The sequence below is a fragment of the Ursus maritimus genome, unplaced genomic scaffold, assembly GCF_017311325.1.
Source record: "Ursus maritimus isolate PB19 unplaced genomic scaffold, ASM1731132v1 scaffold_25, whole genome shotgun sequence".
NCBI classification, from domain to species: domain Eukaryota; kingdom Metazoa; phylum Chordata; class Mammalia; order Carnivora; family Ursidae; genus Ursus; species Ursus maritimus.
The window spans coordinates 726,649-739,415 of NW_024425008.1; the positions used below are offsets into that span (position 1 = coordinate 726,649).

Sequence of the window (12,767 nt, forward strand, 5' to 3'; positions counted from 1 at the left end):
CCCCCCCCCCGCTGGTCTCGCTCCTGGCGGGCGGGGGTGGAGGTGGGGGCGGAACACGGGGAGCGGGAGCCCGGGAAACGCCTGGAAGCGGTCGCCCCACCTCGGACCTCACTGCGGTCCGCCTCCCTGCTCTCGCTGGCGCCCCATCTTCTCGCCCCCGTCCCCTCCTCCAGGTCCAGCCCCCACTGGTAGCGAGCCGTCTGGCCCGCTCAGCCACAGGGCTCCGGGGCAAAGTCAAAGTCGGCCGTTGCTCGTCTACCTCTGTCCCCTCCCACGGGGGACCCCTGCTCTGGCCAGCTGGATCCCGCTCCTGAGGGTCCCTGGGGGAGACTGTCCCCTCCCATGGGGGACCCCTGCTCTGGCCAGCTGGATCCCGCACCTGAGGGTCCCTGGGGGAGACTGTTCTTCCAGGTGTTCTGCGATGGAGGGCGCCCCCACCAGCCAGGCCAGCCCCTGCGGACCTCCCAGCAGCCCTCCCAGAGCCCGCGGGGTAGTGACCCCCACATCACCCAGGGTGTGCCTGCCCATAGCAGGCTCAGGAAGCCTGGCTGACTGGCTAGGGAGAGGTGGCCCCCAGCTCTGGAAGTCCCTTCTGATATCTGACCCTCAGTTGGAGCTCACAGGGATCAGATTGCCCCGGGCCTGAGGGCCCAGGGGACCATGGGTGCGTGAGGGGCTGGTGGAGGCTGGCAAGCCCCTGCCCAGCTCCAGTCTGACGGCGGACTGCCCTGAGGGCCCGGCTCTAGCACTCAGTGTGTGTCTGCACGGGACTTCAACTGCCAAGCCTCAGCTTCCCCATCTGTAAGGAGAATGACAGGAACCTCTAAAGCTTGTAATTAGGGCAAGATGAGAGAATGTGGTTAAAGCATCCCCAGCCCTGGGTTTGTCTGACAAAACATTCTGGAGACCTGTGGGATTCAGGCCCTGCGGAGGCCGGCCGGGTGGGGCACAGGGCAGGGCCCTGGGCGCCGATGCTTCGGGCAGGGGGTTTTCCTAGCCTCACTGCAGCTTCTGCCCCAGGACCCACCATGCGCCTGTCGGGTGGGGATAGGGCCCGGAACTCCCAGCCTGTAACTGCCCACTCCCAGGGGCGTGTGCAGCCTCTACCTGGCCCAGGAAATCTTCTTGGGTCAGCCTCAGGGCAGGAGCGGCTTCTGGCAACAGGCCAGTGCCGGATGAGGGCCCCTGAGTACCCAGGAGAGCCAGCCAAGAAAGGTGTTTGTTGACTCTTGGACACTCTCCAACCTGGAGATATGGGACGGACGGCCACTCCTGCATGGGGATTCAGCAGTTCTTGGAATGCACGGATTCCTTGCTCAGGCAAGCATGCCTCTGCTGGTCAGCCCTCTCCTATCCTTCTCCCTGCCCCTCTCCTTGACCCTCTGAGCTTTGGGGCCTCCTCCTGGAAGCCTTCCTGCGCTCCCTGGAGCCGGGTTTCAGGCCTCTCGATGCCCTCCTGGATCCCAGAGCTGATGCCTGGTGATGGCAGGACCTGGAGGTGGGGCAGGAGACACGGGCTGGCTGACTCACCGCTCTCCTGAGCTGGTGCCTGGCTGCTACCGGCTGCGGTCAGTGGGTGTGTCTGTCGACCTAGTGGATGGAAGAATGCAGTGGAGGAGAGTGACCTTCTAGTCTTGGGCCTGGGCTTGGGTGGGTGGCCGAGCTGGGAGCTCAGCGTTGAGCAGGGCCTCTGTGCCCCGCACCCCTGCTCTCACCCCGGGGCCTGGGGAGTGGGCAGAATCTAGAGCCTCCCCTGGCGACTGGAGCGGAGGCCTGGCATGGCCGGGGTCCTCATCCCAGCCAACTGCCCAGCCCTACTGCGGCCCACCCAGCTGTGAGGCCCCTGCCCCGATGGAGGAGAGGGAGGCTGCAGGGGGCCCGCACCACCAGCGCGGGCTCTTGCCCGGGGCTTTCCCCCTTGCATATCTGCCTGGCGCAGGTGGGCCCCGGGAGAGGGGTCCCCAGTCTGGACCCTCACGGACAGGCACCAGGGAGGAGGCACATCTGTGCTGTGCTCCGAGGGCCGGCTCAGTCTACCGCAGGCCAGCAGGTAACCAGCCAGAGCTGGATGAGGACTGCAGGGAGCATGTGTCCGTGTGTCGTGGGTGGCCGAGGTCAGGGGCCTGGCAGGCTGGGGTGCGGACGCTGGTCTCAGTCAGGGTGGCTTTCCCTCTGGCCTTGGGCCCTGACCCACCATGCCTCAGCTTTGTAGGGCTCATCCTGCTTAACCACTGACATGTATAAAGAGCCCCCAGCCCCGGTCCCCATTTCTTTTAGTAACTCTGCCCCCCCCCCCCAGGCACACCCCTATCCAGGCCTCATTCTGACCTGGTTTCCTGTCCTGCAGCCAGGACAGCACACTTAGCCTGTCTGATGATGGACGTTTTTTCTGGAAGCCACGTCCACCTGGCAGAACCCTTCCTGGGGCCAGGGTCTCCTTTTGGAGTTGGGGGTGCACCCGTGCCTACCCTCAGCTCTGGATACCTAGATGCCGAGGCCAAGGAACATGCTGGAGCTCCAACACGAGGCCAACCGCTTCTGACACACAGGCCGGAGTCCACGTGATGCCAGCACCCTCCTCCCCACGCTCCGGCAGAGCAAGGGCGCCCTGCCTGCGCCCCGACCGGCACAGAGCCGGCCACCGCCTCTCGTCAGGAAGCAGAACTCGGAGACTGGGATGAGTAGGCTTTGGTCCTGCCAGTGGGAGCTCTGCTGGGAGCAGGAAGACAGGCGTGGGCATTTCTCAGAGAGCAGTCTCCCTGCCTGATGCGTGATGCGGAGGTGAAAGCCAGGACAGCCCTGAGTGTGGTGGGTGGGCACCCATGAGCCCAGAGAGGCCCCCGGCGGCCCCCAGAGACCCTGGGCAGCAGCCTGGCCTTCAGTTTCATTTCCCTGGATAGGCACCCAGAGCGTTCTTCATTGCTTTCATTTTGAAACATTTTTCCTTTTGTTTCCTTTCTGGGATGCCCTGAAATGACCTCTGATTCTGCTACAGAATGGAGTCAGCAAAAGTATGCCAACCCACCAACCCACCCACCTGTCTATCTGTCCATCTACCCACCCACCTGTCCATCTGTCCACCCATCCACCCACTGGTCCATCCAGGCATCCACGTCAGGGCTAGCTCTACCGGGGAGTAAGAACCTGGGCACCCAGGGTTGCCGCTTGGGGAGCCATTCTGCCTCTGTGCTTGTGTGTTAGGACACCATGGCTCTGGTCACCTCCAGGCCCGGGAGCTGTAGGGTGAGGCAGCTGTGGGCCCTGGCCCTGGGCCCTGCTTCTCCCAGCGTTCCTGTCTCTCCCTCAGCGCCGTGACCCTGTGGCCTCAGGACCCGCTCACGGCAGCCTCTCTGAGTTTTCCAAAGTTCTTCTGCGTTCCCAGCTCAAACTGCAAGGAGCACCTGAGTGCCGGGCTCTTGGTGCCTGGCTGCTGGAGGCTGGTGTCCGTGGGGGACCACCCCTGGTCGGGGATAGGGGTCCAGGAAGTGGGACCAGACAGCAGCTCTCAGGAGGGACAGTGGCCGGGCCGGGCAGTGGAGGTTTCGGTCAGGGAGTGGCCTCTCCCCCCTTCATTTGAACACCCACACGTGCTCACAGGAGAATCTCATGTTTACGAGCTTGCCTACTGGTTAACGCGTATTTATAACCCCCAAACCGCAGCCATTTGGGAACATGCCCAAGGCCGCAAACACTTTGAATCCCTGAGGAGCAGGTCCCCAGCTGAGGTTGAAGGAGGCGATGCCCTGCCTCCTTGTTTCAATCCCACACCGTGAGCAAGGGTCCTTCTTGGCCTAGCCGGTAATGCGTTTTCCGCACTTTTGTCCTTTTGTTGGGGATTTCACTGTTGCAATGGCTGGGACGTACCTCCCAGGAACACACCTGGGTCAGGAGACTTGCTTCAGGTGCCGGTTAGAGCGGCCGGCCCGGAGCTGGGAGTGAACGAGTCAGCCGTGCACGGGGTCCTTGAGCAACACGGGTTTGACCTGGTGGGTCCACTTAGACGCGGTTGCTTCTCCGTAATGCTGTCCGGTGCTGCAAACGTATGCTCCACATGATTTTCTTGGTGACGTGTTTTCTCCAGCTTTCTCTGTGTAAGAACACAGCGGTAAGACGTACGGCATACAAAATGTGTCATCACTGGCGGTTACCAGTCAAGTTTAGGGGCAGATAAAAGTTATACGGGGATTTTCGACTGTGCGGGGGCGGGGGGGCAGTCAGCACAGGTTTCACGGGTCAACTCGAGGCGAAAGAAGCTGTCTTTAACCAGAAACGTAGAACCAGGTCATGTGCTGATCAGCTGGTGACATGCTGGCCCGAGGCTGGCAGACCCTGACCCTGTGTCCCCTGGAAGCGGCTTCGGTGTTAGTGGTGACCATGGAGCACCGCCATGGCCCAGGGCTGCTGAGACTGTGTGGACCCCACCGCCAGGGGCAGGCGCGTCCGTTGCCTCCGCAGGCCGAGGACGCTGCACGGCCGGAGGCCGGGGTGATGGCAGAGCTGGCCCATCTCCGGGCCGGGGATCCCTCTGTCCATGCGCCCTTCCCTCAAGCATCTGTCTGGGCGGGCTGGGCCAGTGATCCCTCGGTCCCCCAGGCAGCTGGTGGCCTGCCCTGAGGGCGGCGTGTGCCCAGGGTCATGGCCAGAGGTGCAGGGGCCAAGCAGGGAGCAGCCCTGGGGCTTCTGCAGCCCGCAGTGGGACAGGCTGCCCAGGAAAGGTGGAGACGGACAAGTGGGATGGACAGCCCTGGTCCTGGGGACTGGGGGGAGGGAGTAACTGGGGGCACACCAGATGGAGTCCCCAGGGGGATCCGTAGGGCTTCGAGGGTGAGGAGGCGTCTGGGAGCCTCTGCGCCCAAGCCCAGGGTCTGCACCATGCAGGAGTTTTCCCACTCGCCCTGCCCTTGGCCTTGAAGCTGCAGATCTAAGGAGGGGTCTTCTCTTTCCTCTAGAGAGGCAGGGCTGGGGGCGAGGCGAAGGGGAGGGGCTCAGAGAAGTGTGGAGGGCAGAGAGAGAAGGGCATTTAGGCTGATGGGTTGGACTGTCCCGGGTATTCTTAGAGAGATGGGACCTAAGTCTGGAATCCCTTGCTGGTGGTTTTTGGCTCCTGGACTGTGTTTCTTAGAGACATGGTGCCAAGCCGGGGCCTCTTAGGTCTCGAAGGTTTTATTTTCGGGAAGGAGGCTGTTACAGAGGTATTTATGAATGAAATCGCGGCCAGCCGGCGCCTGCCTCACTCTGACCCACCCCTTGGCCTTCAGCTCTGCCCTGGGCCCCCCCAATGCTGCAGCCACCTATCGTCCCAGAATAACCCGAGCTCAGGTCTGGCTTCCCCTTGGCCCCACCATCCCTGAATTAGGCACCGGGCTTCACCTTAGTGGAAAAGAACCGGCTTGCGCCTAAGCTGTCCCACGGGTAGAGATGACAGATTCATTCCCAGGCGGGGAAGGGGCTCCTCGTGCCCGTCTGGCCTGCTCACTCCCAAGGCCTCCCCCTGAGTCTCTGCCCCCAGCGCCCCGGCCCTGTCCCTGTCTGAGCGCCCAGCAGGGCCAGTGTGCCTCCTGAGCCGCAGCTGCAGATGAGAGAGTGACAGGTAACCGAAAGCTCAAACCCCAGGGTGGTCCTTCTGCAGACGCTGGCCACACCAGTGTCTAGGCTGCTGGTTCTGCAGGCGTGGCCCCCACCCTACACTACCTTGGCGCCCCCCCCCCACCAAGTCCCTCTGGCTCTTCCTGGACCTCCTCCCACCAGTCGGTCCGGACAATCACTGTTCTCCCTTCCCTCCCACTGAACTTTGACCTCTCTTTCAGGCACAGGTTTGTGTGGTTAGCCTGTGGTTTCCAGACCAGGTGTGGCCCGAGAGGTGCGGGGTGGGGGGTGGGGGGTCTGAGTAATTTCCTCCCGCCCTAGCTCTGCAGGGGTGCCCCAGCATGAACCCCCCTCCCCCCCCCGCTGTCCCTGTGATGTGTGCCCTTTGGGACCTCACCAGGCTGTCCCCGACTCCGTGTGTCCCTCCCCAGGGAGGCCCTTTGGGGTCTCCCCAGGCGCACCCCCGTTTCCTTTAACTTACCAATTCCTTATTTCTTTGGCCACATTTTTAAACTAACTGGAAATCTAGTTCTAATTTGATGGGCGGAGCAGTGGTGGAGTTTGGCCTCCCGCGAGTGGTCTCCCGACCACCGTGAGCACGGCTGCTCCCTTTGCCAAGTTGGGGGCCACTGGCTGTTGGGGGAGCGCCCGCCAGAGCCCTTCTATAGTTGGCCCTTCCGGACGTGTCCCCAGCCCACGCCGGTGCAGCTGGGAGCAGCCCACACCACACTGAGTCCACAAAGGCGAGACACACCCCGTGGCACTGGACTCCTGTCCACGGCTGTCATGAGGATGTCCTTTGTCTTTATCCCATTTTAAATTGTGTCCGCTGCTGACTTGGTGAGCACAGATGACTTCAGGAGATCCGGATGCAAAGTCTGCGCAAAGGGGACAGCGAGGGACCCCTCCCCGCCTCAGCTTCTGGGGCCCTTCGCACCGTCCGCGCCGGGAGCCGGGGCTGCTGCTTTGCACACTGCAGGCTGGGCGCCCTGCGCAGCACCCCTGTGTCTGCGCTTCCCGCCGGGACCTGGTTGGGAGGGCGCCAAGGGGTGTTTGCTGAGTGAGGGCGGCCTCCTGTGGCTAGGCTTCCACTGGGTGGGGGCTCATGGGGGGCTGCAGTCCGACTGAGCCCGAGGGCAGCTCTCCATCCTCCAGCCAGGAGACCCCCCCCTCCCTGCCGACCCTCTTGCGCTGGCCCCCAGTGGTCCAGACCCCCCTCCCACAGGATGGGTCTTGTGTGTAAAGCTTCCGGGGACAGGGTTCCTGGGCTCCAGCACCCCAGCAGGGTTGTGGCTGATTCAGTGCTGGCCAGGGGACCCTGCTGACCCCAGCTCCCTGCACTCTTCTCTCCCCCTCCCCCCGTGTGCTGGCAAAGAGGTGGCCAAGTCCTTCTCCCAAAGCTGCTGACTCAGGCCTGAATCATCACCCGTCTCCCTGGAGAGGCTGCTGGTTTGAGGGGGGATGGTGAGAAGGGGGCTGGGCTGGGCATGTGGGGGTGCAGAGGCCCTGGGGGGGCAGGTGCAGTCTGACTGCCGCCCAGGTAGCCCTGTGCAGACAGGGAGTGTAAGCCCATGAGCCGCATTCCAGAAGTGGGCCTGACCTGCCCGGCAAGGGCCCCCCGGAGGCCGGTTGTGCCCTGCGGACAGCGGGCAGTGCGGCCCGGTGGTCCAGCTCAGGAGCACTGTAGCCATTGGCCCCGGACCCAGATCCTGGTTCTGTGCTCATAGGCGGTCAGGTCCTGGGCGGGCACCCCGGCTGCTTGGAGCTGGGAGACCCGTTAGAGTGCCAGCGGAGGTGCTGGTCCCAGCCACGGCTGCCGGAGGGTCCAACAGTGTGAGTTGTATGAAACCCCTGGAGCAGTGCCCTCCAGTGTCTGTGAAAAGGACAGGCGTGTCGTGGAGGCTGGGGTGGGAGATGAGGCCCAGGGGCGAGCAACCCTCCTGTGACCTGGTGGGGACCAGCTGGCTACTGTAGACTGGGAGCTGGGGGCTGGAGGCTGGGGGAGTCAGGGAAGGCTCTAGATCCCCTGGGTGCAGGGAGGGAGGCAGGGAGGCAGGGCCAAGCTGGCAGGCGCTGTTGGGGTTGGAGCTGAGTGTGTGTCAGCGGTCAGCTTCCGGTTTCTGCCGCAGGGAGAATGGGCTGCCGCCCGGCTGTCTGTCAGGAAGACCATGGGAGACAGGGGTGCCCAGCAGTGAAGCCGGCGAGGGTCCCCAGCACTTGCTGTGAATGAGGTAAGCTTAGGATTATGGGCATGTGGCAATTTACAAGCCCTTCTTGGGAGCCCATCTTGACCACTGTGCTGACTTCCGCTGGGGCCTCAGTTCTGCTTAGCCATGGCCCCAAGGGAAGGCAGGCAGTCGGGTCTCTCCAGGGGCGGCTGGCTCCCCCACAGCCCTTGGCAGGGCCTGCCAGGCCTGGGACCTAGGAGCTTGGTTGTGCCTCTGGCCCTGCCTGGGTGGCTCAGCCAGGGCCTGGCCTTGTGGTTTGCCTCAGCGTGGGGCTGTGGGTCCGTGCCCACGGCTCCAGAATGTGCAGTGGGAAGCTCAGTGGGCAGAGGGTGGGGAGGAGCCCCAGGCCCCGCCCTGGAAGGGCACTCAGAGCAGCAGGTACACACAGTGGGGCTCAACGTGCGACCCAGGGCGCCTGCTGGGGCTCGGCTCAGTCCACGGTCACACGGCTCTGCCCAGCGGGTGTCAGCACCTGTCAACAGACGGGCACCCAGGGTCCAAGGGACTAAGAGCTCGCTCGCTCAAGGCCACGCGGAGGGCAGGTGCCATGGCCTGACTTGAAGCTCACATCTGGGTCTCCCCGCTGGAGCAAGGCTCCAGCCCGCAGTCGGCATCTCCCACCCTGGAGAAAACCAGCTGCTCAGCACCCCGGCCCCTTCCCCGCACTGACCTGCACTGACTGGTTGGGAGGTGAGGGGCCTTTTGTTATTCCCGACTTAGGGAACCTGAAGCTCAAGGTTGGGGGCGGCACACAGGGAGGGACACTAGGAGGGTCTGGAGTCTGCACAGCTGTCTGGGGACCTTCTGCAGGAGCCCCAGGGGGCCCAGGGACCTACCCAGACTTCCGGCTGCAAGCTGGAGGCCTCTGGTCTGAGTCCCGGCTACCTGCCCAGGCCCGAGGTGAGTGTGTGTTCCCATGGAGGGAGCTGCCTGCTGTGGTCTGGGGTCTAGGGTCCCAGACCACCCCCCCCCGCCCCGCCTGTGGCCCTGGGCAAAGGGACCCAACCTCCCTGAGCTCAGTTTCTGCGGCAGGCACCGGGCATGGGGGGGAGGGGCGGGACCAGAGGGGTGGGGGTGGGGTGACTGCCGCTCTCTCCCGCAGGGCAGGGAAGAGGGACTCACTCTAACTGGCGTTCAGATTCTGCACCCAGGGCTACACAGTGTGCGTGCGTGTGTGCCCTTGTCCTGGGGGGCGGCTCCGCGGCAAGGCCGAACAGGAGGGGCAGAAGAAGAGAAGGTGGGGTGGCAGGGAGGAGCTGGTGGGGGGTTCCGCCAAAGGTCCTGGGGGGCTTCCAGGGGGGAGAGCTGTCCCTGAGTGAGGACCCAGTTCTGAGTTGAGGGGTCAGGGTTTGCGTCCCCAGGGGCAATCCCTGGGTGGGTCTGCCCTGCTGGGCTCCTGCTCACATTTTCCTTGGAGGAGGCTGGTCTGTCTGGTTCCTGCAGCATTCCACACTGACCTCTGGACCTCCTGCTTCTGGAAACTTCCCTTGTTCTTCTCCCTCGGGGCTCCCTCCTAACCCTCCCCTCCCCCTCCACTCAGCCCTCTCTCAGTGTCCTGAGAACCGGGGCTCAGCCTGGGCCCCCCATCTCCTGCCCCTCCCCTGCCCTGCTCCCCGCATCTCTCCTCACCCTGCACCCTGGGACACCAGGGGAACCCACAACACATAGTCCTCCCTGCTGCCCAGGGGTGCCGACGTCAGCAGGTGGGTGGGAAAGGAGAGGCTTCGGAGGGGTCTACTCGGATGGGGATGGGTGAGGCGCTGGGCGTGCAGCCCAGGCCGGGGGAGAGGGTGTCCTGGCAGAGATTCCCCGCCCCTCTGCCCAGCATCCTCCCGGGAGGAGTGGCGGTGTGGGGGGGTGCTCCTGGGCGGGGGAGAGCAGGCTTTGGCTGCTGTGTGGGGCTGAGGAAGCAGCTGCACACTGAGTCATCCCCCGGAAAACGAAGGAGGCTGTTTCCATCACCATCTGTCTCCTTGGGAAGAGGGAGGAGGAGCGGGTGGAGGGCTGCTGGGGGAGGAAGGGGTGCGCCTCACCTCGGGTCTTTCCTGGCCCTGACTGGGGAAGGGCCATGTTCGTGAAGATGCTCTCCCCCCCCCCCCGGGGAGACGACCCCCACCTCAGGCATTCTCTGTCACGGTGGGGTGGCTGGAGCGTGGCTTCGCAAGGCCTCGGTTCAACAGGGGGACGGCTCTCCAAAACAGGAGGGCCCGTTAGCAAGATCTCTGCAGGTGCTGTGGGCCCAACTGATAGGAGCCCCTTCCCTCCAGGTGGAAGTGGGCCTCTCTGGAAAGATGTGGTTCCCGGGGCTCAGGACCCCCAGGTGGGAGAGGTGTATCTGACTGGACACCAGCAGTGAAGAAGCCTCTGGATGGCAGCCGGGAGAGGCTGGCAAGCTTGGCCTTGGCCACAGGGGTGGTCAGCTGTCTGGGAGCAGCTCCTTGGTGCTGGAATGGAGAGGTCACCTTTTATGTGAAATCAGGTAGGAGCTGGGAAGGTTTTGAAGCCTGCAGTCAGGTTCCCTCCTTCCCATGTCAAGGATACATGGCCCATGCCCCAGCACACTGGGCTTCCTCCTGCCTGGGGCACAGCAGAGCATTTCCATTTGATAGATACAGAAGCTGAGCACATTAATCCCAAGGATGGTAAGATGTGTCCAAGCTGGGGGGTCTTCCTATCAGCAGGCAGTTCCTTTGCGTCACCCTGACTCTGTCATGGGATACTTACAGTTGTTTGGTGTTAAAACCATTACAGTGTCCAGTATCCATCCACCCACCCACCACCCGTCTATCTATCCATCCACCCACCCACCATCCATCCATCCATCCATCAACCTGTCCATCCATCCACCCACACGTCTTCCCATCTATCCCTCCGTCCATGTTTATTGAAGGCCAGCCTTGTGCTGGGTGCAGGGTTGGTACTTGCTAAACCAGGTAGGCAAAGGCACAGCAACACCCTTGAGCAGGGTTGTCAAATTTAGTAAATAAAAATATAGGACATCCAGTTAAATTTGAATTTCAGATAAACAATGAATACTGTTTTGGTAGAAGTATATAGGCATGTCCTATGCAATATTTGGTATAAGTAGGTCCCAGATACTGCATGAGACATACTTAGGCTGAAACTTACTTGTTGTTTGTCTGACATTCAGATTTAACGGGGCCATCTGTGTTATCGGGTAACCCCGCCCTGGCCAGTTGGTGAAATAATGTGTAATAGACACATCCACATTCCACCTGAAAGCTCTAACTTAATCCTTATCAAAATCTATGAACTTGGTGATATTCTCTCCATTTTAAAATTGTAAAGATGGAGGCTCAGAGTGGTTAAGAGAGTTGCTGAAGGTTACCCAGCTAGCGATAGGTAAACCAGAGGCACAAAACAAATGTTTTTTTAAAATGCTTGCTATTAAAAATATCGAGTAGGTTAAAAAATTTAGAAAGATTCTGTAGAAGTGATTTGAATTGGACCACTAGGAAATAACCATTGTTAAATTGCTAAGCCTTACTGCAGACATCCTGCCCAGCAAATACGCCGTAGAGAAAGAGGATGGAAATCACTGAAGAGCAGGACGGGAGAACCCTGCGATGCTTTACTCGAATGCCAAACATCGCACTTACCTCATTTGGTTTAAACAGAAGAAATTGCTGAATTTCGGGGAAATATTTTATCACTACAAAGGAGACTGGCTCTGAAAGGATCTCCCTAGACTGAAAGACATGGACATGAGAGCACCGGGGACAGCGGTCCCATGTCTGCTGCCGTGGCAGAGGCCCACTGAGCCCTCGTGGCTGCGGGGCCGGGCACCCTCCCCAGCTTCTGCTTCCTGAGTGTGCAGCTCCAGGGGTCCTGACTGGGACACCTTCCCCGACGCAGAATAGTCAGACAAGTGCGTCCGACGTCACCACCTGAACCACCGTGTGACCATTGTGCAGACGGAGGCGACCGTCCCCAGGTCCTGCCCCTGAGCGCCCCTTGTTCTCCTCCCCCCTGCACCCCTACCCAAGGATACCGGAGTGCTGTTTGCACTTGTTCCCCGGGCTTTGGTCTTCCTGAAAGGGGAGCCTCCCGTGTGAGCTCCCTGGCATCTGCTTGCTCAGTGCAGCACAAGGTCTGGGAGGGGGCTACTGTGTTGTCTGTGCCATTCCGGGGGGTGAATGGCCCCCCATTTATTCACCCGAGTTACTGCTGATGGCGTGGCCTCTGGCCTTGGTGTTTGCGTTGCTCTGAGCGTCCTGGTAGGTGTTTTGGGACACGCACGTGCTCATTCCTGTGGGTGAATCTTAGGTGTGTGTCTGCGTACGTCTCCCTTGCACAGACACCGCCAAACACGTTTCCGAAGCGGGTGTGCCAGCTTTCACCGCCACCAGTGAATGCGGACTCTTGCCAGTAACTGGAAGGCTTCATGTGTTCCGTGTTGACCCTTCTGTGGGTTTGGGGTGTGACGCTGGGGTTTTAATCTGCGTTTCCATGCTGGTTTGTGAAATGGGCACCTTTATATGTTTACCGATCTCCAGACGCTCCTCCTCCGTGACGTTCAAGTCTGTTTGCCCATTTTCCTGTGGGGTCGTCTATCTTTTGTTGATTTGTAGGAGTTCTTTATATATTTATACATTCTGGACACAAGCCTTTGATGCTTTGCTGCACGTTTGTATTGCAAACACCCCCACCCGCCCTTTCAGCTCTGGCTGTGACGTCCGTAGTTTTTGCCTGTATTTCAGACTCCACACGGTGTTACGAGCACTGTTGTGCACTATTTTTGCTTGAATTTGTCCACAAATATCATCCTTTCAGGACTTCATGTTTTCCTACAGTTTCACGCCTACACCAGGGATCATTTTCCTTCAGTGTTTCCTCCGGTTTTCCTCTTAGTGCAGGGCCAGGGAAGATGGGTTCTCTGTGTTTGTTTCCCTTTCTCCTCGGAACGGTGTTTTGGCTGACCTTTGCATGTCT

At 61.0% G+C, this 12,767-nt stretch overlaps 1 long non-coding RNA gene across 1 annotated transcript; it reads left to right on the forward strand.

The window, feature by feature from the left end:
- Positions 1-7,664: 7,664 nt before the first annotated feature.
- Positions 7,665-12,435, forward strand: LOC103676880. The gene is made up of 3 exons (XR_572248.2): positions 7,665-7,817; positions 10,082-10,293; positions 11,317-12,435. It is a non-coding gene; the product is annotated as an uncharacterized LOC103676880 (long non-coding RNA).
- Positions 12,436-12,767: the final 332 nt, after the last annotated feature.